The sequence below is a fragment of the Octopus bimaculoides genome, chromosome 10, assembly GCF_046866305.1.
Source record: "Octopus bimaculoides isolate indiv1 chromosome 10, ASM4686630v1, whole genome shotgun sequence".
Lineage (NCBI taxonomy): Eukaryota > Metazoa > Mollusca > Cephalopoda > Octopoda > Octopodidae > Octopus > Octopus bimaculoides.
In genome coordinates this window covers 72880444-72907992 of record NC_142937.1, presented here as the reverse complement: position 1 = coordinate 72907992, position 27549 = coordinate 72880444, and the positions used below count along the sequence as shown (strand labels likewise).

Genomic DNA, 27549 nt, shown 5'->3' with positions numbered 1-27549 from the left:
TTCCATGCAGATTTTTTCAACTCAGTTTCATTCACAAGGAATGGCTTCACCTGAGGTTAGAGAAAATGACATTTGTGCAATTTGTTGCACTGAGAGATTGAACCCAGGACCTAGTGGTTGTGAATCAAACTCCTTAACCATTACTGAGGAAATGACAAGGGACTGAGACTTGTGACAATTTGCTGTACCTGAGAAGACATGTCAAGCTGAGTAAAATCACAGCCTTCCATACATACAGGCATGTCCTTTGCAGATGCTGGTGCCATGCATAATGCGCTCATGTTGGTAGCACGTAAAAAGCACCCAGCACACTCAGTAAAGTGGTTCACGTAAGGAAGGGCATCCAGCCATAGAAACCATGCCAAAACAGAGATGAGTCTGGACAGCTCTCTGGTTGGCCTGCTGATGTCAAATCATCCAACCCATGCCAGCGTGGAAAACGGATATTAAATAATGATGATGATATAGGGCCCAGTGCATTGAATTGCCTGGGGTTCTATAATGTTAACATGGCCCTACATTCAGCCATGCTTGCACCTCCATACATATACACATGCATACAATATATACACATACATACATTTACACACAGCTATTTATGTGTGTGTGTGTGTGTGTGTGTGTGTGTGTGTATACAGATGTATGCTTGTGAACATGTTGAAGCAAGTTCTAAATTCTTTCTGTATTCATTTGTATCCTGCATTATTGATTTAAGAAATAGTTTATAAGTTTTGTTTCTACTTCCTGTTTTTAGTCATCAGATTATGATGATGTTGCAGCAATAGGATTTCCAAGCTGAAGCTTTTACATCTGAAATTTCAGTTAACCTGAAGATATTTAAAAAACAACACAGAGATTACAAGTGAACATCTCCAACTGCAACAACAAACAACAATAATATCTAATGGTCTTTGTTGTTTTTGTTTCATTGCATGCACGCACATGCACACGCATAATGTATATTTGTATTTATTTATATATTTTCATTATGAAAGAAAACAAGCAAGCCACAGCCATCAATTTTTGCCATAGTTGTTAATGAGGATTTTGTGGAATCTCTTACGGCTGCTTTTATTGCTTGTTTTCTACTACTACTAGTTAATTAATTCACATCAAACATGTCTAATTACATGTTATTACTTGCACTAGCTGGTAGAATGGAGGTACAGCTTTCACAACACCTCATATTGTCGTTTAGCCCTGGGTCAGACCTGAACGTGCAAATCCATGATCAGAGATAGTCAAGTCAGCCAAACTTTTAAGGCTTTCTCGGACTATACGTACTACTGAATGTATTCATTGCATTTTAAGACAGCAGGCAATGATTTGAGGGAAGTTCTGACTGCTATTTCTAGCATTTTGAGTGATTGCATAGAAGTTCCTTCATTGGTTTAGTGTAGACCTGCTGTGAATTCACGAGTCATACCACTTCACTCACTCACTCATATGGTTCCTTCAGTGATGTGACAAGTGTTTTTAGTTTTAATTACGTCTGTTATTCCAATTAGTTTGAGATTACGGAGATAAACAAAGCTAGCTGAGGTTTAATCAATTGCAAAACAACATATTATCTTCAGTTACACTGTGACACCTATTGTCCATCTATTGTTGTTGTAACTGTCAGTCATCATAACTGGCATGTTGTGTTTGCCCCTGTAAAAGTTCAGTGTTGCAATCAAAAGATAGGATGGTTACATTTGAAACACCTTTGGCCATAGGTTTGCTTGATTGAGGATGACATGGCACTAAACATCAGCAGCAATAATGGCATAGTTTCATGAGGATGCCATTATGAGATCACTCAGCCCACTAGAAACAGCAGCCAAACCTCCCTTTGGTTACAGTCTACTGTTTTAAATAAAGAAACATTGTTTGACATACAATTTCCTATGCTGGCATGTGTTGGACAGGTTTTCATGGCAGCATTTAATGCCCAGTGCTCTGCATGACAGTAACCCTTTTAGTTTCCACTTGCAACATGTGGTGATATGGTGCGCCTTCTCTAAAACAAACATGCACATAGTATGTCTTAAATAAAGAATACATTGGATAATGTAGTCCTAGGTGTCTTGAGGAAACAGGGTAATAATGGCTGAAAGCTTTTGACTATAGGTTTACTCAATAGGGTTGTCTTGTAGTGTTATATTTATTGCAGCCATTTCCAAAGGCTCTTATGACATCTAAAACTTATTCATACCTTGTTTGAAAGATTTTCTTTTTAGGCACATAGTGGAGTCGTACTGCATTTCTAGCTCAACACCTATTGCTAATTAATGTCTACGTTTGAATCCCAGATTGTGTTGCCTTTAATCCTTGCTTGCTCTCATTGTTGGTGCAGTCATTTCAGGAGAATATACCTTTTGTTGTTTTCTAGGTTTGAAATTTGACTATTATTTTTGTTCATTCATATACCTTATCCTATCATGATATTTCTGTGACTTAATGGCTCTAGTTGTTTACTATTAACTTTTTCTTGACCACATTTCTCTCAGGTCATTCAGCTTAAGCTCTTTCAGGTCATGAACTTCTTTAAAGAAAACCAAATAATCTGCATATTATGAAAGTTTAACGAACAGATTAAGAGGTGGTTTATAGGAGAGGAGCCTCAGTAAATTCATACCTTAAAGCTTCTTAAGTTTATAATTTTATACACACATTCACATTCCATTCATTAGTTGTAGATAGGTGATTGTGATGATGTTGGTACCTTCAAGCAGCATTGATGCTAGCAATGAATGGTCCAACTTCTTATAGCTGACTTTAGAGCATAGTTTCTTTCATCCAGCATATACACATACATAAATACATGTGTGCTCATATAAATACATGCACACACACACACACACACACATTTAATTGCATATGGTTTTATAGATAATCTGAGTTTTAGCCTTTTCACTAATGTTCTTTCATTGCTAATCTTCCCTCATTTATATCTTACTATTTGTTTCCACTTAATACATACTTAAAATTTTAGTTCTCTAACAAACACCCTATAATTTACTATCATTTTGCACAGGTGTTTGTGTTTATGTGTACATGCACATAGCTATTAAGAATCCTTGGGGGGATTCAGTAAATGTATTTTACCCACCTGTGGTGATGACCTACAAAAATAACAGCCAGTTTTAAGTGACAGTACTCTGCAAAATATCCATTACAATGTCTTGTAATTTTTCACTTCTCATTCAGAACATCAAAAATGAATAATTTATGAAATTAATACCCAATAAAAAATTAAAACATTACAGAACAACCTCTGTCATATTTATAATATAACTATGGTAGGGTAACACACATACATTATATAGTGGAGTTGTAAAACTTCAATCAACTAAGGTTATTCAAGCAATAAATAGATAAAAAAAATTCTCTTCTTCCTTATTTTTCCCTGCTACACTTTCTATTGAGCCATCTTTTGACGGTTCATGTAGCATATTGGTTTTTTTTTTTGTTTTTGTTTTCCTGTGAGATAAGGTTGCTACTCCTTTCATTCAACTCTTAATATAAAGAAGCAAGGGAATTAATTCCTGTGGGATCAGGTCAAAATTTTTGTACAATGTAGATAATGCAGTTTGGAGTGGATCTGGTCTTTAAAACCAGCTAGTGAAAAAAACACATTTGTGATGGTTAGAGAGTGAGAGAAAAAGAAAGAGAGAGAAATAGTGAACAGAAGGAATGTAGTGATGCTGATTATGAATGATTTAGTTTTCTTTCATTCTTTCAAAAGTTAATGAAGTACTGTATTTTTTGACATACAAGCCGAATTTTTGAGACCATGAGGTAGGCCCACATATACACCAAAATGACTTTGGAAGACCAAAACTTTCAAGTGAAATGCAGTAGGATTTGGAAAGATAATGATGTTTGAATCTTTACACTATGTATTTGCATTATATGCTACATGGACTTGTATGCCAGAAAATACAGTACCAGTGTTGGGCAGTGGACTGGTGGAAACGTTTGAGCATCAAAAGAGATGCCTTGTGGGCCTAGATCTTTAATGTTCTGAGTTCAAATCCTACCATGACTTACCTGGGTAACAGATTTAATCCATCATCCTTGGCTTTTAAGTGCAGTATAAGTGGAGTCCACTTTGTTGCAAGCTTTCAGACCAGGTCTCCAATTTGAAGACACCTCTCTCCTTCCCACTCATATCCAAGTAGACTAGTGGGGTGCTGTGTAGTATAATAATATTATAGCCCATATAACTAAAGGTATTAGTCTAGTGGAGTTTAAGTTGATGATATCAATATGGTTCTAGATTAATTTAATTACTAGATTAATATGTGAAGGCACATGGCTCAATAGTTAGAGTGTTGGGCTCACAATCATGAGGTAGTGAGTTCGATTTCCAGACTAGGTTGTGTGTTGTGTTCTTGAGCAAGACACTTTATTTCATGTTGCTCCAGTTCACTCAGTTGTAGAAACGAGTTATGTCGTCACTAGTGCCAAGCTGTATCGGCATTTGCCTTTCGCTTGCATAACATCAGTAGTGTGGAGAGGTGAGGCTGGTATGCATGGGTGACTGCTAGTCTAACATAAACAACCTTGCCTGGACTTGTGCCTCAGATAGGAACTCTCTAGTTGCAATCCCATATTCATTCATAACCGAAGGAGTTCTTTACATTAATATGGTGTAGTATATAGAGGGCATCCTCATCAATCAAAGTTGATCTCACATCTACACAAGTATGCACAGATCTGGGTAAAATTTTTCAAAGAAGATTGGCTGTTGCCCATACATGCATGTTTCTCTTCTCCAGGTCACCTGTGTTCACCCAAGAGAAAGACAACTGACTTGGGCTCATACATCCTGGCACCAGTGTTGTCAAAGACGTTGCTGCCAGAACACAAACAGCTTGAGCAGATACTGCGAGTCATCTTTCCTGACCCTCTTTCATTTCTACAAATCCAACACACCAAATTGGTGCTCCTTTTATCAACCGCAAAAGGATGAAAGGCATGGTTTATTTTGGTGAGATTTGAACTCAGTGTGCAAAGAGTTGAAACAAATGCTATGAGGCATTCTGCCCAACACTCAAGGAATTGGTAAATTTGATGGGGGAAATGTACTACCAGGAAGTTCAGAGGAGCAGAAATCGTCTAATATAAAATGATAGTATTTTGTATTTTTCTGTCTCTGTCTGTCTGCATGCCTGCCTGCCTGCTTCTCTCTCTCTCTCTCTGTCTGTCTGTTTCTCTATATCCTTACATGCACATCAAAGGCAATTAACTGCTATATTTTTATTGCCTGTTTCATTAAAACAAAATACAAACATACAGGTTGTTTAGTTAACTAAATTCTATAGATATAAATTTAACTTTCCATGTATAAATTGCATGTAGTTATATCATTCTATGTATATTTCATTATTTATTTAATGATAAAATTGCAGCATCTTTTCTAATCAATTAATCCCTTTAAATGCAGTCGGCTGCAAGTAATTAAATATGAAACTGAACATCCATTACCCATGGATATTCCTCCAGTGCTTACTAGGTGTAGTAAAGTAGAAGAGAGAGAGAGAGAGAGAGAGAGAGAGAGAGAGAGAGAGAGAGAGAGAGAGAGAGTGGGGGGGGACATATGGATGATTGATTAGCATTTTAAAGTGGCTGCTTTTCATATGGATAACCATTGTTTGTATGTATGTAACCTATGATGTGGCTTGTTCTAGTTCACATATGTGAGCAATACTTAAGGGTGGTTCCTAAATTTAAACAGCTGTTCAAAGCTTCTTCATTCTTTGCTATAATGTCTTTCTGCCTATATATCTTCACAGCAGAAACATTCTTAATTCATCTTATCTTTCATTTATTTTTTATTTTATTTATTATTTTATAAATTTTGTCTTATGAAACCATATTTATTCCTGACCAAGTTTCTAATATCAAATCCACTATGCTAAATGAATATATAAATTCCTAAATGGAAAATGAATGTTCTAATCTGGTTGAGATTTAATATTTCAATTTTAATGTATTCAATAGTATATTTAAGATCCTCTTTGATTTGACTTGCAAATCTAGGTTTTGTGAACATTTCAAAAGAAATGATATTCTAATATTTGATTGATTTATCTATTTATTTATTCATTCAGTTTTTCTTTCGTTTGTTTTAATCTCTAGTTTCACTATTTCGATGATGCGCTGTTCTACTTTGAACATGTTTACCAGAGGTTTTGGGCTACTTTGAATTAAATTCAATCAATCATGAATCAGTTTTACCTCTATTTTATAAACTTATTCTTTTACTAGTTGTGGTCATTGGACTGTAGCCAAGCTGGGATACCCACTTCAAGGGTTTAGGTGATTACATTTACCCACCCCACTTCGCAGCTCTTAATTCATACTATTTCCCCTCTGTGCCACTTATAACCTCTTTCTCCCACTTCCATTGTTCCCTGTCTCTGTATGTCTTTCTCTCTCTCTCTCTCTTGCACCTACCTCTGCTTCCTTGTCTTACTAGAGTAGCCAAGTTTCTCCACCGTAATAAGACAGCTATCTCTATCGCCTCATACTCAAACCTTTCACCTGATGCATGGCCACATAAAAAAAAAAACAATCAGTGCCAGCACCATGTAAAAAGCACCCAATACATTCTGTAAAGTGCCTGGTGCTAGGAAGGGCATCCAGCTGTAGAAACCATGCCGGAATAGACAACTGGAGTCTGGTGCAGCCCTCTGGTTTACAAGCTCCAATCAACCCATACAACCCAAGCCAGCATAGAAAACAGACATTAAATGATGATGTATGAAATTGCAATTGTGGCCGATGCCAGTGTCATGTAACTGGCATGTAAAAAAGCACCCTTCAAATGTTGGGCGATATGCTGTGCTTGAGAAGACCTGTCAAGCCAAGTGAAATTGTAGTTATGGCAGATGTCAGTGTTGCATAACTGGCACCTGTGATGGTGGCACATAAAATGCATCCTTCAAATTTTGGACCTCACAAAGGCAGTGACAAATGACCGAGACCTTTAGCAATATACCGTGCTTGAGAAGACCTGTCCAACCAAGTGAGATCATAGTCATGGCCAATACCAATGTTTCATAACTGGCACCTGCGCCAGTGGCATGTAAAAAGCACCCACTACACTCTTGGAGTGGTTGGCGTTAGGAAGGGTATCCAGCTATAGAAACCATGCCAAATCAGACTGGAGTCTAGTGCAGCTCCCCAGCTTACCAACTTTGTCAAACTTTCCAACCCATGCCAGCATGGAAAACAGATGTTAAATGGTGATGATGATGAATAGCAAAGATGACCTGTACAAGAATTTAAATCGAAATATTAAAAGGATGTAATTACATACCACAAAGTACTCCATATAATGTTTACCTATTTTCTATTCTACTGTCCTTCTTTATGCTGTAGGTATATTAGTCTCTTTGAATATACATATTAACTGTTTGAAATTTTTAAATGAGATTATATGAAGCTACTGTCTTTTAAAACTTTAGACTTCATTGTATTAAATGTTGTTATTTTCTGGAAACCCTGACATTTTATGATCTGGCGTTTATTTTTTTCCCCCTATTTTTTTGGTTTGCTGTAATATAAAAATGAATTTAAATGCACTGAATACAAAAACTGGTGAATATGAGGTATATGAACTGTATACGCATTTATTCTGCTTTCCCTTTGATTTTTCACTAATTGTGAATACATTAAGTTGCTTTTAGAATATATGGAATATAGTTAAGTGCATAGAGAGCAAAACTCATTTCCCTTCATTAATAACCGATGCTTTCAAATTGCTGACTTGCTTTCTGTTATTGTTTTCAAAACATTTGACTTCCATTATCTCAGGATAGCTTTCGTTGAATAAATGCAAAAGTTTTGAACATTTACATGTAAATATGGAGCTACTTTTGCAGTTACTACATAGATATTATCATCTCTGTCTTAAAAGTAATAGTACTGTTTTCCAGATTGGCTTTAGTATGGCTGTGTGGTTAAGAAGTTGACCTTGCAACTACATGGTTCTGGGCTCAATCCCACTGCATGAGTCTCTGGACATCAAATGTCTTCTACAATAGTTTCAGGTTGACCAAAGCTTTGTAAATGAAATTTGGCACATGGAAACTGTATGGAAGCCTGTCAGGAAAGCTATTTGTATTCTTAGTTGGTAGGTTTAACCTGTCATCCAATTAAACACTACTACTTTCCCCTCCGGTGTCTTTTAATATAGTCCACTCTGTTGTAAACATTTGTGTCAATTCTCCAATATGAGGAAGATAACTTTCTCCGTTTCATCCACCATTCTCAGAAAAGGATAATGAACATTACCATTGTAAGACTTACAAAAAAAATTTTTTTAATATAAAAAATCCAACAAGGGAAACATAATGCTATCAATTTTAAGGATTGAACTCTTGACTTTCAGATCAAGTAATCAGTATTTTTAACTACTGAACTCACTACATTCTTTTATGTTATAGATATAACTTTTATAAACTTATTTAAACTTCTTCAGTGTCTGAGTTGAATTACTGACAGAATTGTCAACATATTTTTACATTTGTATTTCCTCTGCAGGAATTGGTTAGACAAACGTGTCTTCACAAGACATTGTCATATTTGTACTCATGACAAACTTGTCACATGTACTGTCTGTCTGACTTCAACTGAAGCTCTGTTGAAGGATGCACTTCTTAGTGCTGACATTTTAGCATGAATCAAGTTAGATTTTATTATTGTATTTGAGCAAATCTTCAGTTAATATTTCATTATACATTCAATAGTAGACATTGATCTTTGTATGTAAGCGATACTTTCCCTCTCTGTTAGTTTCTCTCCCTTTCATATCTTTTCTCTCTCTCTCTCTCTCTCTATATATATATATATATATATATATATATATATATATATATATGTCTCTCTCTCTCTCTCTCTCTCTCTCCTTTCAATTTCTTTCTAATCCTTTTTATACAAGTCATTAGACAAGGAGTTTGTTCCAAACATGCATATGCATAGGCTTGTATATATGTAAGAGATAGAAATAAGAAAAAGGGAAGAAAGAGAGAAACAAACAGACAGAATGATGGAGAGAAGATAAAGTAATAGAATTCAGCTTCCAGGTATAGCTTTATTGGATAAAGAACACAACAAATAGATTCTTCTACTGGTTTCAGTTACTGAGTTAATGGCCCCACTGTTAGCACACAGCCTTCAAAGTGTGATGTGATGTAGCAGTCACAAGTCCAAAGAAGATTGCACTTCATGTCAATATTAGTATCACTTAAGGCGATGAGTTGGCAGAATCGTTAGCATGTTGGGTAAAATGCTTGATGACATTTCATCTGCTTTTATGTTCTGAGTTCAAATTCCGCCAAGGTCGACTTTACATTTTATCCTTTCAGGGTCAATAAAATAAGTACCAGTTGAGTACTGGAGTCAATGTAATTGCCTTACCCATCTTCCCCTAAATCGCTGGCCTTGTGCCAAAATTTGAAATCAATACTAGTGTTACCCTCAAGTTTTCAAGAAACCTATCCATGCGCATTCTGTTTTTGGTATGCTGAATGTTTCACATGCAGGTCTTTTTTTGTGGGATGTTAGTTCAGCTGCTTTGGGATTGCATGGGAGTCAAGAAGAGAGTACTTTCTGAGGAGCTCACTGCCAACATGTAGGCTGTTCTCTTTGCATTTCAGTATTTAAGTTCATATGTTTTTACCACTGTTGTTTAGCAAGTGTTGTCTGAGACATTCGAATGATGTCTGCATTGATTTGAAGCTTCTGCCTCCTTCATCTCTTCTTAAGTAGAACCTGTCGATATCAACATTTTTGTTGAAGTTTCCACTTGATGACAAGATCTTGCAGGTTTTAATGTCTATGGAGTGGATTTCCTCTGCAGACCAGTCAAGCATCCCAAATGTTAGAATCAGCACTGGTACTGCGAATGCATTGTGAAATATTGTCTCGATGTAAAAGAAGAGTTCTGACTGTCATATTTTTCTGAATCTGATGTAATATTACTGAGTCATTCTATCTTTATTCACAACACTTTCATATACTGTTTTCATCAATGACTAGATATTTGTAGCATTCTTTGTGTGCAACAGGAACGACAAGGAGACTGTTGATACACAGGCACTGGGTTTGGGGTACTGATTTTCCATGTTCAACAATCAACTACGAACATTTCTTTTGGCCAAATTCCATTCCTGTGTCAACTGAAAATGTTGTAATTAACTCCAGCTGTTTTCTGGCATTGTAAACATTTTTAGCATAGATCTTTAGGTCAACCACAAAGAATATATTGGTATCTGTAGCAGTTGCAAACCCTAGTTATATGTCAGAAATGATAATAGATTTAATGCCAAAATAAATAGAATTCCAGAAAAATTATATACTTAGAATATTCTCTTTCATATGTAATGTAGAATGTTTGTATGTATAGAATGAGATCTATCCAAAAAAGAAACAGATTTATCTTAAAAACAAAATCATTGCTTTACTTAAAGTTTAAACAAAATTGTTTCTTTCAAAATATCTCCTTTCTTTAATGATACATCTTTCAATCCCCACCTCACTAGGTTTGAAATGCATTCAAGAACTTTTTTTTTTCTGGGCACTGCTCAGTTCTTTAATTTATTCTATGATCTGATATCAGTTATCTTTCAGATTGGATTTAAACTTTTGGGTCCGGAAAATCTCTCTCCTGAGAGTAGGGTGGTTAGTAATCTGAGCATTTTTGTGCTTTACCAAAATGTGATGAATAAGGAGTGATATGCTAGTGTGTTGTCATGCCACAATATCTAGGTTTTGTTTGTCCATACTTCTGACATCTTTTGTATTGCTTCTTCCAAAATGTTTCTGGGCATCCAAATGAAGTTCTTCATTGGCCATGTAGAACAAATTCATAATGAGCAACACTCTTCCCATTAGAAAAAATATTCTCATCATTACCTTAACATTTGAGCAACTCTGAAGTGCTTTATTTGTTTGTGGGATTGCAGTGATGATAATCCAGTGTCCTGTTACTGTTATCATTTTGTTTCAGTGACATAATTATACACTCATGCTTCATCACTTGCTATGACACTTAGCATTGGAATTATCAGCATTGGAATTATCAAACAGCTCTTGGTACTCTAAGAGCAGACATGGCATGCTTTTCTTTTTAAATCATGCAGTATGAACTTATGCAAATGCCTGATCTGGCTGTCCATCAGTTATGATGATGAGGTGTTCGAATTGATAAGATCAATGTAACAACCTGCTCATGAAATTAGCATGCATATGACTGAGCACTCCATTGGCATGCATAATTTTAACGTAGTTCTCATGGCAATTCAGTGTGACACACCAAGTTTGATAAGGCTAGCCCTTTGAATTACAGGTACAATTCATTTTTGCCAGCTGAGTGGACTGAAGCAACATGAAATAAAGAGTTTTGCTCAAGGACACCACATACCACCACAAACCGAATTCGTAATCTTATGATTATGACCCTAATTCTCTAACCACTAAAAACTACCTGTCTACCTCTTCAGAAAGTTCATGGATAGTTTGGTGAGGATTTTCATGTATCACAGCACACACTTTCACAATGTAATCATCGTCCATTGTCATGGAAGATTTGTCCAGATTTGGGATGGTTATTGACAGATAGAGATAGGGTGAGAGAGTAACAAAGAAGGATCAACTTCAGTACTTCACTGATGTTTTTTTTTTTTGTTGACTCCAGAAGGATAAAACTCAAAGCTGACCCCAGCAGGATTTGAGCTCAGAGTGCAGTGACATCACAAATACAGAAAGACATTCGATCCAATGCATCGACAACTTTGCCAATCTGCAATCTCTCTCTCTCTCTCTCCATATGCGTATGGTGTATGTGTGTTTGTATATATATATATGTATATATATATATCCACACACTCTCTCACACACATGAGAAAGAGAAATAATGCAATGTGGCAAATAGGATCGAAGCAAGGGATACTAATACAATTTAATAATCGCTGCTTTCCTTTCTGTATAGTAAAATCAGGACTTAAAACGAATTATTTATATTGCTTTTGAAAATTAATTGTAACATTATAATGCATTTTGAAATACATTTTTGATTCTCTGTTAAATTTTTTTTTTTAAATTTTCTCCCAATTGAATAATATCGGTGTTCTTTATTTTTTTTTTTTTTTTTTTGCACTGATATTGTGAAAACTATATTTATAGAATTTCAAAAGATCTAATCTTAGTTTTCTCTGGGAATGGGATGAGTTTGGTTGGAAACATTCACTATTTTAAGGTTGTCTGAAATATTATGTAAAAGAACTAAAAATTTCCTATTAAGTAAAATCTAAAAACATTTGTGTTTTACAGTATAATATTTGGGATTTTATTTTTTCCACAACACTATATTTTATCTTATTTCAGTGTATAATAATTTTCCTATACGTGATATGTTTGTATGTATAAAGTGTGTGTTTTTATATATATATATATATATATATATATATATACACACACATTTGTATGTATGAATATGCATGTGTGTGTGTATAAATGTATGTATGTGTGTGTATTTATATATCTTTGTATATTAGTACGTATGTATGCACTACCATGTTGTTCATATTCTACTTGTAATATGAACACAAGTTCATACTTGATAAGATTTAAAACTTCAAAAATAGAAATTGAAAATTTTTCCTATTCACATTAGAAATTTCGAAAAAGCAGATGATTAAATTTTTTTTTTTTTTTTAAAGTTTAAAAAAATAAATGTTAAATACTCGAAGTCTATTGCCATTATATTTGCAGTATATCATAAAATTTCAATGTAATATAATAGATTTTTTTTCTCCCATATTACTAAGTTAACAGTGAAAATACGTTTTGTATAATTTTATAAAAACGTGTTTCTTCCATCAGTTTTAGCTGTGTTTCTTTCCATCTTTGGGAAATATTACACACCAAGCACTTTAGAGCAGGATTTAACCCTTTAGCATTTAAACTGGCCATATCCAGCTCAAATATTGTACCTGTTTTATGTTTAAACTGGTCAAATCTGGCCTCTCATATTTACCCTACAATATCATTCTAAAAATAAGCAATCACATCATTGAAATCTTTGAACTGTGAGATAATGCTGAATTAATTCAAAACAATATGAATAGATAAGCATTATGAGGGGTTACTGAAAAGTTTCTGGCTTTGAGAGTATCACAAAAGGCCAGGCTGGAGGCCAACTTTCTAAGTTCTTTTACAGGGCTTAGAAAAACTGAAAGACTGCTGTGGCTGCAATATGTGTGTGTATCTGAGATAGGAATATGTTGAATAAAATAATAATTTACTGATTCTCCTGTGTTTTCTTTTACCCAGAGCCAGGAAGTTTCTAGCACCGCCTCATACATTTAACAGGGTAATCTGAATGATAAAGGGTTAAAGTCCAATTGATTTATCCTTGCACTACACCCTGATTTCACTTTCCATGTGCATGTTTTTCATTTCATTCCATTTATGTGGCTAATATCACCTGATAAGGCATTGCTGTCGTACTCTTATTTGTTCCCAACCACCTCACTGAAGTCAATGATTGATCACTTTTTCATGGCTATCTGTCATTTTGATCAGATCGTAGGTTATTGTTTTATTGGTTTACCTTATTGACCTGTACCCATGCTGAGCAGCCACCTTTACAGGTTTAACTGATCAGATCAGTCCCAATACTTATTTTAAGTCCATCATTTCTTCTACTGGTCACTATTTTACTGAAGCACTAAATCACAAGGACATGCACAATCCAACTTAACCCTTTTACTGTGGAAAGATATATCCACTCAGAATTAATGCCCTTAATTGCAGAAAGCAGTTTTATATACCAGTCTATCATTTACTGAGGAATGTCATGTTTGAACCTATTTTCTGTTGAAATATGTCAAGTTTATTGAAACAACATGACTTGCAGAAAACATCAACTGCATTTTTGGTAGATATTTGGCATCATTACTAGAATAACTATAACAAGATAGCAGGGAAAACAAATATGAAACTGCACATGCACACACACATTTATATATGTGACAGCTAATGCACAGTCCCCACCTATCAAATTCACTCACAAGGCAATGGTCAACTCACTGCTGTAGCAAATGACAATCACCCAAGGTACTGCCCTGAATCCCAAACCATGTGATTCTAAGCCTGACCTGATTGGCCATCACAAGAGCTCTTTGATATCAAGTTTTACTTGATTGAAACCAAATTTAAGGCTAAACAGCACCTAGTTTTTCTTTGCTAAAATGTGAGATCATAGCATGTAAGATGTGTCAAGTTTTGAATGACTGAGTGAGTAAATGAATCAATATATCTTCCCTGTTATTACCTTACAATAGGGGGTGCAGAAAAGTTCCTGACTTTGGTTAAAAGAAAACACAAGAGGGTCTGTTAATTATTTTATTCAACTTACTCCCCTCTCAGATTCACACACTTATTGCAATGGTCCTTCAATTTTTCTAAGCCCTGTAAAAGAACTCAGAAGATTGGGCCTCCAAATAGGGCTTTTGCAATACCCTTAAAACCATGAACTTTTCAGCACCCCACTCATTTATGAATGTAATAACTCCATTCCCACCCTGCACCATTTAGTTAAATCCACAATACAATTTGACCTGCAGGTAAATAGTTCCAGCACTGGTGCCATGTAATAGCATTGGTGCTGGTGGCATGTAAAAAGCATCCAGTACCCTCTGTAAAGTGGTTGATGTTAAGAAGGGAATCTAGCCATAGAAACCATGCCAGAACAGACAACTAGTGTCTGGCACAGCTATCTTGCTGGCCAGCTCCTGTCAAATAATCCAGCCCATGCCTGGATGAAAAACAGATGTTAAATGATGATGATGATGTGGCTGGAAGCAAATTTATTTTGCATTCACTGTTTGTGCTCTTGATAGAGAAATTGATACCACACGACCTCATACTTACTTTGCCCTCCCTAAATTGAGATGTTAAGAAATTATTTTATACGATATGATAAATTTTCGTATTGTCAAGATCACTGCAAAAAAAATATTTTAAAAAAGGATTTCTTTTTTTTTTAATAAGATTCTTGTGAAAATATGAAGCTTTTTAGTAGTTTTATTTCTATTCAGCTGTCACAAGTCTCTTGATACATTCAAACATTATAGATAAAAAATAATATTCATGATTTAAAAACCCAAAAAATCATATATGATTATCTAGCAGCACAGTTGTTTTTTTTTTTTTTGTTTTTTTTTATAGTTTCCTTAAATATCTTAAAGAAATTCCCACACTGCCAAGAAGAAAAAAAAATCTCAAAATCTGTTTTTAACACTTCAGATGGAATGATAAAACAACTTCAACTGTATAAGATAAAATCTGTTTCAGTTAAAATATGATAACTATCTATGACTTAAAATATTGATGCTAGAGATGAATGTAATACTTGCAAAAGCGACATTTTAGGTAATACTTAAAACATGGCTAAAGAAAGAAAAGTTAGTGTAGCCTTATTGTTATTCAGTAGTCTTACTTATTATTATTGTTGTTATTATTATTATTATTATTATTATTAAGGTGGCAAGCTGGCAGAATCATCAGCATGCTGGACGAAATGCTTTGCTGTATTTCACCTGTCGCTACATTCTGAGTTCAAATTCTGCCAAGGTCAACTTTACTTTTCATCCTTTCAAGGTCGATAAAATAAGTACCTGTTTTGTACTAAGGGTCGATGTAATCAACAATCTCTTTCCCCAAATTTCAGGCCTTGTGCCTATAGTAAAAAGGATTATTATTATTATTATTATTATTATTATTATTATTATTATTATTATTATTATTAAGGAGACAACTTGAGAGAATTGATGTTTAGTAGCATTTCATCTGTCTCTTCAATCTCCTCAGAGATTGAATTCTACTGAGGTCGATTTTATCTTTCATCCTTTCAGGGCTGATAAAATAACTACCATTTTAGCATTGAGGTTGATGTAATCAACTTGGCCCGCCCACCAAAACTGCTGGCCTTGTGTCAAAATCTGAAACCATTTTTATTAAGGTAGCAAGCTGGAAGAATCATTAGTATGCTGAACAAAATGCTAAGCACCATTTCTTCAAGTTGTTTACATTCTGAGTTCAAATTTTGCCAAGGTCAACATTGCATTTCATCCCTTGGAGTCCATAAAGTACCTGTCAAAGTACTAGTGTTGACGTGATCAACTATCCCCTTTCCTAAAATTGTTGGCCTTGTACCAAAATTTGAAACAAACAAACAACAATATCAGCAACATGAATAATAATAATAATAATAATAATAATAATAATAATCCTTTCTACAATAGGTATAAGGCCTGAAATATGGGGGAAGGGGGATAGTCGATTACATCGGTCCCAGCACTCGACTGGTACTTATTTCCTTGACCCCGAAAGGATGAAAGGCAAAGTTGACCTTGGCACCTTTTGAACTCAGAACTTAAAGACAGATGAAATACCGCTAAGCATTTCACCTGGCATGCTAATGATTCTTCCAGTTCGCTACCTTAATAATAATCCTTTTCAATATAGACACAAGGTCTGAAATTTTGGGGAAGGGGACTAGTCGATTACATCAACCCCAGTGTTTCACTGGTACTTAATTTATTGACACTGAAAGGATGAAAGGCAAAAGTGACCTTGGTAGAATTTGAACTCAATTCTGCCAGTTCACCACTTTAATAATAATAATAATGAATTTTTTCTACTAAAGGCACAAGGCCTGAAATTTGGTGGGAGGGGGCTAATTAATTACCTTGACCCCAGTGTTTCACTGGTACTTAATTTATTGACCCCAAAAAGATGAAAGGCAAAGGTGACCACGGTAGAATTTGAACCGTGATGGTTTTTGGCTGTTGGATGCTGATACGTCCAAGTGCACCTATCACAATTAGTATCATGTCCACTTTCTTCATTGCCCACACCCTGCATATTTTCCCACTTCAATTCATCATAGCTGTTCACTTTTTCTTCTGTCTTTTTCATCTTATTGTCACCAGGACATGCTACATCAATTGACAGGCATTATCAGTATTATCATTATTATTATTATTATTATTATTATTATCATTATTATTATTAAGGTGCTGGTGGCACATAAAAAGCACCATCTAAATGTGGTCAATGCCAGTACCACCTGACTGGCTCCCATGCTGGTGGCATGTAAAAAGCACCCACTACACTCTGAGTGGTTGGCGTTAGGAAGGGCATCCAGCTGTAGAAATCTTGCCAGATCAGATTGGAGTCTGGTGCAGCCTACTGGCTTGCCAGTACTCAGTCAAACTGTCCGACCCACGCCAGCATGGAAAATGGACGTTAAATGATGATGATGACGATGATGTGACAGGCTGGTAGAATCATTAGCATGCTGGACAAATGCTATGTGGCATTTCATCTGTCCTTATGTTTTAAGTTCAAATTTTGCTGAGGTCAACTTTGCCTTTCAGGATTGATAAAATGAGTATCAGTTGAGCACTGGGGTTGATATAACTGACTTACTTTCTCTGCTGGAATTGCTGGCCTTGTGCCAAAATTTGAAATCCCTGGGCCAATCAAAGACTTATGAGTGGATTTAGTAGATGGAAAATGGAAGCCTGTGTGTGTGTGTGTGTGTGTGTGTGTGTGTGTGTGTGTGTGTGTGTGTGTGTGTGAGAGAGAGAGATAGAGAGAGAGTTTCTCTTTGTCTTGACATCCTTTATGTACTTAGTTTAAAACAATTGCATTTCTTGGTCAGTAATGTCAGCACTTGCATCTGCTGTGGAAACATGTCTAACCCTACTAATTAGCATTCAGGTTGATAGCAGTACGGTAGATAAAATGATTGAAGATTGGACAAAATGTCTTGTGATATTTGTTACCAACATCTTTTTGTTCTGAGTTCAAATCTTACCTAGGTCAACTTTGTTTTTCATCTTTTCAGAGTTGATTAAATAAAGTACAAGACCAAGGTTGTAGTTCAGTGGAATTGTTAGAGCAGTGGAAAAAAAAAAGAAGGCTTTATGGTATTTATTCCAGCACTTTGTCTTCTCAATACCCAGGCTGATCTAATGAATTTGTTTACAGCTTGTTAGAAATGTTTTGTAAAAGGAAATTTTAAAAAGAAAAAAAAAAAAAGAAAGACAAGGGGAAACTATCTTCATATTCTCACACAAAAATTCAATGACAAAGGCACAGACAGCATTTGTCAAAGAAGTCATAAAAGAAGCATTCATTGACCTGATTGCTTAAGAATTAATTTGCATTTCTTGGCAGATCAACACTATGTTTACATTTTAAGTCATTCTCATGTTCAGTTGTCAAACGTCTTCATAAGTATTGTATCATCACAGATTGATTATCGTTTTTCTTTATATATCATGTAGTTATATTGTCAACTATATACCTCCTTTATAATGCAAAAGAACTTTCTTATATATAAATGTTGTTCTACTTTAAGCCAATAGGCCTCTCCCATATTTTTTCTATATTTTCAATGAAATATTTTTGGCAAATTCTAACATACAGTTACCATGAATATCCTCCAGTCAATGTTTGTGTGTTTTCATGATCTAGTAACACTTATTTTATCTCATGTTTATTAAATACCATTCCCTGATGACATTTTTATATTTTGTGAACTGGGTCTACAATAGTTAAGCTTCTCTATAAAAAGCACAACACCATACGTGTAAAAAGATATAATCTATTGGTTCTAGTGTAGCTAGGGTGGCACTTTTGGGCCTGCTACTTTTAGGTCTGCTGTCAGCAATATGTGTTTTTTGTGGGGTCCAGGAGTGGCAAAGGGAAGGGCTGCCCCAGGCAGCACACACTCTAGCTACACTAGTTTCTATTGGCCTTTCAACCATTTGGTTGGGCTTTCAAACTCAACAGTTCTTACACACACACACACACACACACACACACACACACACACACACACCGTTAATATCCATGCATCCATGTCAGCATACCAATATATTTCCTCAGAAACTTTTACTTTTATCATTTATGAGACCTAATATTCTCTGTGTCTGACCTAGTTATGTTTATGAGGCCTAACATTTTCGTGTTTGACTTAGTTATGTTTCAGTCTTCCTTGCTTGGGTGCTTTCTAACCTTCTGCCATCAGTGGTAAGCAATTATGTATTCACTAAACTCTCTTCCATTCACATGTCTAAACCAGACAAGAAGTGTTATCATTTCTTCTACATATTATCAACTTGTGATGTTTTTGTTGCCTAATTGATTTCTCAATTAAAATTCAAATTCAACCAGTTAAGATGTGCATATCAAATTCATCTTTAATCACTGTAGTTGAACCAGCAAGGGAGTGTCTAAGAGATCATTCAATGTGCTAGAAATAGCAGGTAAATTTTATTTGAGATCATACCCTATTATTACAAAAGAAAAGTGTGAGTAGGAGTGGAATGAGATAATGTAGTCAAATTACTGTCTGGAAAGGAGATGGTAATGTCATAGCTGGCACATCTTTGATTATAAGCTTGTTCACTCAGAGCTGACTTGCAGCTAACTAAACATTAAGAAATAAAAATCAATGTAAATCCTGTGTATTACTCCTCTTCTTTCAATGCCACTTCTTGCTTGTTGTGTTGTGTTATTTTGTTTGTTTGGCAATCGACCCTTTCTCAAGAATGGAGATAATAGTTCTCTAAACAATTTTCATCTCTCTCAACCCCCTTTAATTATGCTGTCACTAACTTCGTGTGTTACTGAGAACTCTGTCTGCTATGAGTCAGTGGAGTCTCTATTAAAGTTGGAGATAGTACATCTGTAGCTAAAAGATAGGTCATCACCCCTTTGCCTTTCTATCAATGTTGTAGGGATAAAATTCCAGAATGCTGCAGTTCATCTTGGAGAGAATCAAGCAAAATCTTTAGTGCAGGATTTGGTGGATGAAGTATATGAGAGGGTACACAAAAGAAACTGGAATATTGCAATATTATTCTATTCACTAAGTTTTACATGTTTACACTTTTACTACCTTCAAAGTAGTTTCCATTTGAAGCAATGCATCAGTCCAGATGGAAGCATTGCTGCAACTCTTGTGAAGTGATGCCTTTTAATGCCTCTATTGTTTTTTTCTTCACCCCTTCCACATTTGCAAATTCTGTAGCACCAGCTTTCATCACCTGTGATGACCTTTGAAAAAAAGGTCCAGATCAACTTCCAACTGTTCTTTCAGTTCACAACGCGCATTCAGTCATGACTACTTTTGATCGTCCATGAGCAAGCGAGGCACAAATTTTGCTGCAACTCTTTTCATTCGCAATTCCTCACTCTAAATTCATTGGCAGGAGCTCCAGGACACACCAGTCATATCAACAAGTTTGTCAATTGTTCAGTGATGGTCCTCTGAGATCAATTCATGAATTTTCATGCTTTCATTCGTTTGGTGGGGTTAACAGTGGCCCTGAATGAGGTTGGTCCTCAAGTAACAAGTGACCATTCCTAAAGTGTGAAAACCACTCATAAGCTTGTTTTGCTCGTGACAGTGTCCTTGTAAGCTGTTTGAAGTATGACAACAGTTTCGGCCATTTTCCCCAGCAGAAAGCAGAATTTCATGGAAGCAGACCGTTCCTTCATTTCAGCCATTGCAAAAATCGAACAGGGGAGAAGCACTGCAAAGCAGATGCACTACGTGGCAGTACATCATCACTAGATGACACTGTCAGAGAGATTGCCATTTTGGGGTATGTTCAAATTATTGTATGGTTCCATATGTTGAGGAAGATCTTTGTAGACTTAGAAGTAGTTTTGGAATCAGGAAACAAGCATTTGAAATTTCCTTCAATCATTACCTGAGAATATTGCTTGAAGCATTTCACAGATAAACTTACTGGCCTTGTCTGTTAATTTAGATATGAACACGGATTTAAAGATTTCTAAAGGCAGCAAAATAAGATTATCTTTTAACTGTTGGTGGTCATGAATTAATTGATGTGATAATAATTAAAGTTAAGCCACATCTTGGAAAAAGCAAATATATATATATATATATATACATATATTATATACAAGAAATTGAATACTTGTAATGATTTAAATTAAATAGTTTTTTCACTTTTTGTTATGATTATTGAATTAGTTCGTAGAATAAATTAAATAAATTAATTACAAACACCTATTCAGCTGTTAGCTTGCTCTGTTTGCATGACTTCGGTTCAGTAGCTTCATCAGTGCTAAAATATCTGTTTACTGAGCAAATGTCCATTTGGTTATTAATCAATTTTTGTCTTCCATATAGAACAGTAACTCTTCATTAATCACTCAGTACCTGCACACAAACAACGCACACAATGCACAACACAGCATACACACAAATTCTTATAACAGATGCTTATTCAGTCATGTATTTTGATAAGAATCACATTGTTAGAAGTGAATTAATAAAGTTAAGAATTCTGGTTTCATGTTTAAGAGTGAGGAGATAATAAATGTAAAAGGAGACAGAGAAACTACAGCTAAAGATTTTCAACTTAGTGCTTCTTTAGCCATCTTTAGCATATTTCTTTGTTAGATGTCTTTAATGTATATTTTTAGTGGACATCGTCTTTAGAATATATATTCATTGGATATGTTTAACAGAAAAAGTAATTTTTTTTCTATTTCATTTAAGTTAAAAAATTTGGAAGTATGACATTTTTTAATGTATTTTTAACATGTTTATCAAAGTTTTGTGAAATTTCACTGTAAAAGAACAGTAATTATTCAAATATATAGTTGTGTTTCTCAGAATAAAACTTGAGTAAACAACTTAATGGCTGTAAATGTTTTTTCTCCAAAGGTTATGAACCTCAAATTGTTCATAGTAGATGATGAATTTGTAGGTTGAGAAAGGTCATACTTAATAGAAACTTCTGAAGTATGAGAGATGTCACACTAATTAGAGATAAATATTTAGTTGTCTGTGCTGTTATTTATATTGGCTACCTTCAACCTAACTACATCTGTAATTTTGTAGTCTTGGCTTCATCTTTAAAATTCTCAGCTCTAACATGTAAGAAATAATTATGTTAAAGAGGTCTGATTTAAGCTTTATAATATACATCTTAAATATTAAAAACATATTGCATGATACAAATAATTTTGCCATGATGGATCACTAGCCACTACACATTCTTTATTTTCTCTCCTTGTTTCTTTCTGTGGAAGAGTGTAGGCTCAAAACGTTAAAGACTTTTTCACTTCCCGAGCGTTATATTAATACATCTGGTTGTTGTCTACACCACCTGTCTTCGTCTTGTTTTTTTTTGTGAATTCTCCCCCTACAAATAATTAATATGAACTTCAAGTATAAACTATATATGATTGAGATTTACTAATTTACTTACATGATTAAGATAGACCACTTATAATTCCATAATTTCTTGCTCTCTGTTAATAGAGATATGTAGTAAATCAACATTGAACAAATGTTGAATGCCATTGCTTAAAATTTTGAAGTTGTTTAATCCGATGACATATGAAAAGTTTCTATGAGAAATAAATGTTTATTTTAATTCAAGTGAAATCATTTCTAAAGTATAAATCCAATTATATATGAGAAGGGTATATGATATCAGAGGATTTGAATTTACCATATTATTGCTACTTATTTTATCAATGCTTGATAAGTAAAAAGTAAGTGCAGCATCAACAAAGAAAAACACAAAATTAAATATTGTAATACAGTTAGTTCAACAATCAGCAATATCCACTTTTGATATTTTTTTTACATTTGTCATGTTAATAAGTACAGGCATGATTGTATGGTTAAGAAGTTTGCTTCCCAACCACATGGTTTTGGTAAAGTCCCATGCTGTGACACCCTGGATAAGTATTATCTATTATAACCCCAGGCTGACTAAAACCATAAATGGATTTGGTTGCTGGAAATTGAAAGAAGACCATTCACATATAAACACACATGCACACACACTGATATCATTGACATCATCACCATTTAACATCCATGTTCCATGCTGGCATGGGTTAGATGGTTTGACAATGATCTGATGAGTCGAAAGATTGCATTGTGTTCCAGTGTCTGCTGTGGCATGGCTTCTATGGCTGGATGCCCTTCCTATCACAGTCACTTTACAGTGTGTACTGGGTACCTTTGTTGTGCCACCAACACTCTTGAGGTCACCACGTGTTTGTGTGTAATAAATACACACACACACATGTATATGTCTGTGTGTGTGTGTGTGTGCATAAGAACATTGACATTCTGTGTTTTCATGAAAGACTAGAAATGAACATCACTTGTATGATTGTGACACCTGTTTTCAATCAACATATGATGTCAAAACAAGTGTACACACACACACGCACGCACCCCACCCCACCCCTCTCTATCAGTTTCCATCCACCAAATCCACTCACATGTCTTTGATTGGCCCAGGACTATAGAAGAAAACATTAACCCAAGATGCCACACATGGGACTGAATCCAAGACCACATAGCTGGGAAGTAAGCTTCACAACCACAAAGCCATACCTATACCAGTAAAACATGACTGAATTCTCTGTTCTTTATAGATTTAATGTGTTATTAGTTTAATACTCTAACCAGTAAGTTATACATATTTTTATAATTTTAAAATTTAATATGCTTTAGATTTAGTATAAAATAAAATAGAAAATCAAGTAATCTTTACTTTGTTTTCCCTAATTTTCTTGCAAATCATTTCCAGACAATTTTATCCACTAATTAGTAAGGTTTCAATGAGGTCTCATATCAAAAATAATTAATTATATGCAATCATATTAAATTGTATTTAAATTAGAAATTTGTTAATGTTACAGCTAATGGAAATGCGTACTTCTTTCTTCATTTCTTCTGCTTTTTTTTTACTCTTTTTTTTATAACTTTCATATTGATTCGGATAATTTAATTTTTGAGTTCATTTAGTTTACATTTTGCGTGTTCATTTGCAAGTTTAGTTTGTATTTGTTTTTAAAGAGGCCTGCAGTTCATATAACACATCATTGAACTTTCTTCAATACCATTCCCTTAAACAAGATATGCTACCATACTACTAGAAATAGTGAAAAAAAATCTATTTATAGTGAATTAAAAATACATAAAGTGACAACTAGTTTTAATTCTAAGTGATTATTTTGACTATAAATATATATAATATATATATATATGTACATATAAAATCTTTTAAAAATATAAATATGCATTGCTAAATTGAAAATTTACTATATATTTGTGTGCATGTTTGTGTGTGTATTCTTTTATATATGTATATTTATACATATATACCTAGTAAAGTTTCTATTTTAGTGGTGTATATTCTTAAATTAAATAACTTTTTCTAGCAATTTTGTTTTCTTTTACTACTTCTGCCTGCCTATAATTTTTTGGTTTTTATTTTATTTTTTTTTTTGAAATTGTAGGGGTGTTATTTATTTTACTTTATATTTTTCTCGTGTGAAAAATCTGCCACAAAACTGCACATAAATTACATCAAACACTGAATATTTCCTGATCAATGAGATATTCAATTGGTGTTGAAGACAGAGAAGAAAATCCTTGCAGAATCAGGCACGCAGCAGCACATTTAATTTCTTTCTTTAGTTCTGTAGTCTGTTTTACTTTTTCCAATTTGTTTCTTTGCTTTTGTACATGGTTAGTGTTTGAGAAAAATCAATGCATTAGAAGATCAGCATGGGTTCTTTCAGCAATGTTATATTTGTTATATTGTTATGTTAGTAGTAGTTGGGATTTCTATACAGTTTCAATCATATGATTTTTACTAAAATATGTTTTCTCTGTAGGTGAAGGTGGTGGTATTGTTGCTGCTGTTATTGTTGTTATTGTTAGTCCTCAACCTCAAGGTAGACAATTTAAATGCTTTGGTGGAGGATGCAGAAAAACCATTGTATGACCTGTTGGATCACTCTTAGAGCTTAAATGTCCAACAAAGCTATTGTTCATGAAGTACTATAAATAATAATAATAATAATAATAATAATAGTTTCAAATTTTGGCTCAGTACCAGTAGTTTTTGAGGGGCAGGGTGAAGTTGGTTACATCGACCCCAGTACTTGCCTAGTTGGTACCATGTTAAAAGCACCTGTGCCGGCACAATGTAGAAAGTGCCTGGTACACTCTGTAAAGTGGTTGACATTAGGAAGGACATCCGACCATAGAAACCATGCCAAAACAGATGACTAGAGCCTGGTACAGCCCTCTGGCTTGCCAGTTCGTGTCAAACTGTCCAACTCATACCAGCATGAAAACAGACGTTAAATGATGATGATGACGACGACGACGATTATATTGATCCCGAGTGCTCAACTGTTACTTGTTTTATCAACCCTGAAAGGAAAAGCTGACTATGACAGAATCTAAACTGAGAACATTAAGATGGACAAAATGCCACTGAGCATTTTGTTCGACGTCCTAATGATTCTACTAGCTCACTGCCTAAATAATAATAATAATGATGATTTCAAATTTTGCCACAAGGGCAGCAATTTTGGAGGAGGGTATGAGTCGATTACAACAACCCTAGTGTTCAACTGGTACTTATTTTGTTGACCTCTGTGAAATTTGAACTCAGAATGTAGCAATAGGTGAAATTCTGTTAAGCATTTTGTCCAGCACACTAACAATTCTGCCAGCTTGTTGCCTTAATAATAATAATAATGATGATGATTATAACACCCTGATGCAGTACCAGACAGTGGCTATCATGGTTTCTGATCTTGACTGATTGGAAGTGGTAACATGTACATGTTTTACCTTTGTTTAAAAGATGGGCTACAACAAATATTCTGCTCAATACCACAGTTTTGCTTGTCGTTTTCTTAACCAGCTGAGCATGTCCTTTAGTGGCTGACAATATGTGCACCTCTGATCATGAGCAGGAGTTGTTGAGGTACATCATAGCCATATGTTGAGAGGAATTATTTGGGTTTGAATAATTCACTTCTGGAAATATGGATGTTTCATTCATCATCCTTAAACACTTTTTGTATTTCATGTATTAATAGAGTAAAACTTTATGTTGATCTGACTAACTTGCTTATCCCTACAGAAAATATCTGATTCTCATCTATAAACTATGTATGTATATATATATATATATATATATATATATATATATATATATATATTGTATAAAAGGTCGTGGGTAAGACCAAAACAATGCAAGGTAAATCACAAGAAAACAAATATGTGAATTAATGTAGACTTACCTTGTATTGAATATGTCAGGGTTATGACCCCATTTTCAAGAAATTGATGAATGTAGCCGATGTGTGTGAGCATGTATGGAGTGGACATGTGCAGAAGGGTGTTGCTATAGCAACCAGCTGGTTCCTGCAACGCCCTTCTGAGCATGTCCACTCCACACACACTCATGCACATGCACATCGGCAAGATTCATAAATTTCTTGAAAATGGGGTCATAACCCTGACATATTCAATACAAGGTAAGTCTACATTAATTCACATATTTGTTTTCTTGTGATTTACCTTGCATTTACTTTGCATTGTTTTGGCCTTACCCACAATCTTTTATGCAATATATTCTACACAATGCTTCATAGTAATTATTCCATTATAACATATATATACATATATATGCACATACACACATATGGTTAAATGAAGTAATGTGCACTATTTCAGCTATTTTCTAAGAAGATATATTTCTGATTTGAGTTTTTCATTTAGAATTATTACCATATCTGGGAATACATTTTCTAAATATTCAATATAAAGATTCTTCACCAAGTTTCTTGATTGGCACTGCCATTTCCAGTGGAATATTTAAACTATTATTTAAATGATTTATTTTCCAATCCTATAAGTCCATAAATATTTATGACTAAAGAACTCCAAGCTTGTTCTCAATTTCAGTATTTTGAGCCAGATTTAGCTTACATCTATTATTTAATATGTTTTTAGTTAAGAATTTGCTAAAACCCATTCTATTACTGTTTAATTATTTCCAACTGGAATCTTTTCACACTCACAATAATATGTTCTTAGAATAGATAATAATTGAAAGTATGTGTGTTTTATTTTATTTTCTCTTGTGCACATTTAAATAAAACTTCTGAAGTGACATTTTCAATTATGGAATCGCCTGGAGACAGCATGAACTGTTGTGTGTCTCACCAAGCTAGCATATAAACTAAAATATCTGCTTGATTATAACCAGCTGTGAATAGTGTATACATTGGTAAAGATCAATAGTTTGAATGCATATTTCAGCCTATTAGGTGGCTTGAAGAAATAGTTACTAATCATAATCATTTTATGTACATTTTTCTATGTTTGCATGGATTGGGTGAGTTTTTCTATAGTACTGTGTGGTCTTTTGTGAAGTTCAGTTTCCAGATTTCAGCATTGGCCACTTCTATTCATGTCTTTGGCCATCCTCTACAGCAGGCTCCTCATAATTTGTTTATACAGATATCCTTAGAAACTACTATCTTCCCCTGTCAGCCCTTGTCACTGTTGCATTCATCATTCATCATCCATTCACATTGCTAATCCACATAAGTACTGTCATCTTTCTGGATTCTGTCAATGGCCAACTGCTCTCTAAC

The 27549-nt window shown here is 34.5% G+C and overlaps 1 protein-coding gene across 2 annotated transcripts in view; it reads left to right on the top strand.

The window, feature by feature from the left end:
• Positions 1 to 27549, top strand: part of LOC106871865 (gamma-1-syntrophin) — a 250909-nt gene that overhangs the window by 44299 nt on the left and 179061 nt on the right. The window contains exon 2 of one of the 2 annotated variants that reach the window (XM_089358803.1): positions 17915 to 17996. The exons of the other annotated variant lie outside the window; for it this stretch is intronic. The gene's annotated coding sequence lies outside the window, so the exon portion shown is untranslated. The remainder of the gene's footprint in view (positions 1 to 17914; positions 17997 to 27549) is intronic. 2 annotated transcript variants of the gene reach the window in all.